At 43.0% G+C, this 4,660-nt stretch overlaps 1 protein-coding gene across 2 annotated transcripts in view; it reads right to left on the reverse strand.

Moving 5' to 3' along the window:
• The window catches only part of IKBKB (inhibitor of nuclear factor kappa B kinase subunit beta), a 51,396-nt gene extending 51,163 nt beyond the window's left edge, over positions 1 to 233 (reverse strand). For both annotated transcript variants that reach the window (XM_025049920.1, XM_006916269.3), the window contains exon 1: positions 82 to 233. The gene's annotated coding sequence lies outside the window, so the exon portion shown is untranslated. The remainder of the gene's footprint in view (positions 1 to 81) is intronic.
• Between the last annotated feature and the right edge of the window lie 4,427 nt (positions 234 to 4,660).

Raw genomic sequence — 4,660 nt, forward strand, 5'->3', positions numbered from 1 at the left:
GGTGCGAGCCTGCCTGGGCAAAGGAAGGGTCGGCAGGTGGCACCGGACCCCGGCGCCCTGCAGCCCCGCCCGGAGACTCACCTGTCGGCGGGGACACGGGGTGGGGGATGCGGGGACTGGGGCGGCAAAACTGGGGGCTCTGGTACCACCCTGAAGACATTAAAATGCGGGAATCTTAAACCTGCCAGCCGAGCGCCACTTCCTCAAACACTTCCTGCCCCGACGTCACGAATCACGTCGGCCGCGGCCCGCCCTTAAAGGGGCCCCAGCGGGGCTCTGGCCCAGGATACGCCGGGTGTCGGTGGACACGGCGGCACCAGCCAGCGGGTACCCCTGGGAACCGGTGTTCCGGTGATTCCGGGATGGATAGATGTGGCTTCTAGGCAATTCTAATTGAAATTAGACAGGCTGCGCTCTCGGAGATAAAAGAACAGCCCTAAAACAAGCCCTAACACGCCAGAGTGCTCTTAAGACAAATGATTTCCACCTGAAAAGGTTTCTAGGACAGGGGTGTTGGGAATTTCCACACCCCAGCCCTTCTGAGGTGAACTTGACCTCGCTTCCTAAACTTTTGACTGGGTGGAATTTCCCGCACCACCCCCGCCCCCGTCCCCGCACTAGGATTGATTCAGGGACTGTTTACAAGAATTAGCATTGGCCTCTTGTCCTCATGCTGTACTCCCCTGGTCTGGAGGTTCTTTGGCTCCACATCAAGAATGATAAATCACAGCTGTACTCCTTAGAAGTGACAGTCCCCACTCCCCCCTTAAGAAAACAAAGAAAAGGGGAAAAAATCTGGTACTATAACAGTAAACTGCAGTGTCAGCCCCTTCAACGTAGAGAAATTGAGAGAGGCTCTCAGCCCTGAGGTTTATCATTCATCTCCTACCTACTTGGCATTAGAGTAAGGTCTTTTACAATAGTTTTTCAGGTCTGCGGCACTATATTAGCAGACAAAGGAATGGTATGTGGTTTGGTTTATTTACTCAAGCAGGAAAAAAATATTAAAGGAAACTTGAAATAATAATAGCTCCATTTATGGAGTCCTTACTAAGTGTCAGGCACTATCTGAACTCTGTACTTGGATTTCCTCATTCGGTCCTCAAGACAACCCTACCAGTTGGACAATATTGCATTATTATTATCATCCCCAATATACAGATGAGAAAATTGAAACACAGAAAGGAAAAGTCTTTATCCCAAAGTCACAGGGCTAGTACATGGATGACCTGATATTCAAACCCAAGCAGCTGGTTCTTAGGCCCACACTCTTTAATATTTGGTTAGTAGTAGCATACTGAGAAGTTCAGAAGGAGGCCAACTAAATTTTGAAGCCAGATACAGCTATTGACTACCTCTGAGAATCTAGGGCCAGTTTCTTAACCATTCCAAACCTCCATTTCTCTTCTTTAAAATATAGGCATTATTAGATTGAGTTGCATGAAACTGTCATTTTGTTATAAGTCAAAAAGAGTCAAAACAAGAGCACCAAAGATCAGCAGTTTCATCTGGTTCAGCCTAAAAACAGCAGGAGGTGCCAGCAGGGTCGTTGTGAAGGACAGATGAAGTAATGGTAGAGCCGTGTCTGACACAGAGGACACTCCTGCCTGAACAGAGCCCAGAGGCTGAAGTTAATTAAGTTAATTGGGAACCGTGTCAACCTAAACAGATGGGCAGTAGTGCCCAAGGTCACTCTAGGCACTCAGGGCTATCCAGTATTTCTCGATTTACTCTATGGTCTCTGCTAAATGGCATACTCGGTCTCAAAGCAGGAAGAGAAAGGAACACGAGTAAATAGTTGTAAAACACTTAGAATAGTGCCTGACATATTCTAAGTGTAGTATAAGTGTTTGTTTAATAAATAATTTTTTTAAAATAAAACATTTATTGGGCTCCTATATGTGCTGGGCCCTACGTAGAGTCTATTTTCTATATGATATCATAAAAGTTTTCTTTTTAATCCTATCACCTCTGAAAATCACTCTCCATGAGAAACTTGGCGAGACATGCACTGAAAGGTCAAAGGTTTACTTTGTACTGCTATAATTTAAGAGTTCTCATTTGCTCAGCTCAAAGTTACTTGGTTTTCAACTGAACATAAATCTCTCTGATAAGTCATATATTACTAGATTTTTAAAAAATTAATGATGGCTCAAGAAAGAGCCTCTGGGTTTTATCATGTCCCAAGATGTTTATCACCTTAAGCCCTGTTTTCTCTCCAGATAAGACATGTCTACTGTCTACATCTGGTCTATATCCTGCTCTAGACTTTAAAAAGTCTGTGAGCAGACTTTTTAAAACAATTTTTTTCAGATGGAATGGAAAAATTTTTCTTTTTTTCCTGTTTTGAGGCTGAGTGTATTATTTAGCAGTGACTATAGGGTAATCAAGAAATACTGAGTGGCCAGAGTGCCTTGCACAGCCCTGGGCACCACTGACCCAGGGTATCCTAGCAATGTGACTCTCATCAGAGGCACCAGGAATCTTATTGGAGACATAAGGCTCACAAACAGCCATCAAATAATGAGAGATAAGGATCAGGCAATAAAAAACCAGTGCTAATTAGTTCAGCTGTAAAGGCAGTAGTATTGGTGGTAAGGATAAAGTGTCTAAGCAGTTCATTTTAAAATAAAATATTCTTCCCAGGGTAAGTTAAAGATAACTATCCTCTTACTCAGTCTTTTTGTGTCATCATTTGAGAAAACTCTACTCTCTCATCTAAGAGCAGCCAGTCAAAGCAGCACTGAGCTCCTCTGAGTGAGGAAAGGATTGTTTTATGAACAGTCTGGAAGCTGAGTCATAGTAAGAGAAGCCACCTTAAAAGATAGGAAGGCAATAAAAGAGACCACTCAGGCTAAGGAGGATTTCTCCAGCACCCCAATCCCCAGTCAGCTCTGGTTCAGTGACTTCAGCAACTCTTTTATTCTTCTTCCAAGTTTATTTTAACCCAGCCATGCAGAGAGACGACTTTGCAAGTCAGGACTTGCCCTTCAACAAACAAAAATTCTTCTGCCAGAGAAGTTGGAAAACTCATTTAGTTGGAAGACATGAAGAAATCGCCTTTCTTCTAGGAAAATTGGTAGGAGATAAAAGTGGACTGGTGGGGACTGATGGTGAGATTGAACTTGGGCCTAGACCCTTCAGAGCTCAGTGCGGAGCTGGCTGCAGAAGAGGAAGGGAAGAAAATGCAGCTAACTTCTATCTCTGTGAATGAGACGTGGGCCAATGGTGAAACTTTAGAGAAACAGGGCCAACCAGGCCATCATGCTTCAAACCTTGGGTGAAACACTGAAAGCTGAGGATTTAAGGCCCTGAATCACCCTCCCTGGAGGAATGATACCTTGGAGGAGGAGTGATAGCTTGCACGTTCTCTTCATGTTTATACACACATATGTTTATTTCAGTAAATTCAAATTAAAGCGGAAGAAGTCACCAAAGGGCAGCTGCCTACCCCTTGGTGATGATGGCAAGGAGACCATGTATATGTGTTTTTACCACCTAGAAGGTATGTTCTTTAGCTCACCTTTAGCTCAGTAGTTCTGAGCTGCTACTTTGTTCCCTGGGAGCAGAGATTTTGTTCAGTGCTACATTCCTAGTACCTGGTACCTCATGGGTGTTCAATAAAAACTTCCTGAGTGAGGAAATACAGTCAATAAAATTGTAACAACTATGTATGATGTCAGGGGAGTACTGGACTTATGGGCTGAGCACTTTGTAAGGTATATAAATATCTAATCACAATGTTGCACACCTGAAACTAATATAATATTGTATGTTAACTCTAATTGGAAAATAAATTAAGCAAAAAAAAAAAAAAAGAAAAGAAAAAAATATCCTGAATGAATGAATTGCAAAGACTGGTGATAACTGCACTCTTTAGCTTTTGGTTACACGTGGTCTCTAAAGTATGAGAGACATGGGTTATAATTCTAGTTCTGAGTTCTTTTGGCTTTGTAAGCTCAGGCAGCTTAATGAATCTCATTGAGCCTCAGTTTTCTCATCTGTAAAATGGGAGCTAATTAAACCTACTCTTCATGGTTATAGGGTTTAAGTGAAATTATGTATATGAAATGCCTAGTGCAGAGCCTGGTACTTATTAAGCCCTCTTCGAATAGTAGTTATTAACATGGTTTTTTTTTTAATGCAATAATCCAGAAGTCAGCTGACATCCCTGTCCTTCGTGATTCCAGTGAAATGAGCCCATACCCTCCCCACCTTACAGTGAAAGGCCCCGTGCCCTTTCCACCTTTCATATCTCCCCAGGAATTTGATGTAACACGTGGTAGTAGATGATGGTGGGTCAAGTGGGTGGTATGATTTTTAGTTACTTCTGATTCTGAGCTCCTACTTTGGCTAATTCTTAACTGACCTTTCGAAATAGGTCCTCCTCACCACTGCAACTGGCTATTTTGTCACTTCACTCTATTCTAGTCCTTCAGAGCACTTATCGCTAATTTTTTTGAGCTCAGCTTTTTATTGAACATGTTCAAAAGAAGTTTAATCAAAAAGACCAAAGACCATATCATCATCGGACCCCTCAGATTCTTCTTTCTTTGTTTCTACTCTCTTCTCCTCCACTGGGGGGTCACAGTGCTAGAAGAAGCAAGACCTCCTGCTGGACAGGGCCACCAGCCCCTAGGTTGTAGGTGAGATTCCCAAT

Source organism: Pteropus alecto, unplaced genomic scaffold (genome assembly GCF_000325575.1).
Source record: "Pteropus alecto unplaced genomic scaffold, ASM32557v1 scaffold24, whole genome shotgun sequence".
Lineage (NCBI taxonomy): Eukaryota > Metazoa > Chordata > Mammalia > Chiroptera > Pteropodidae > Pteropus > Pteropus alecto.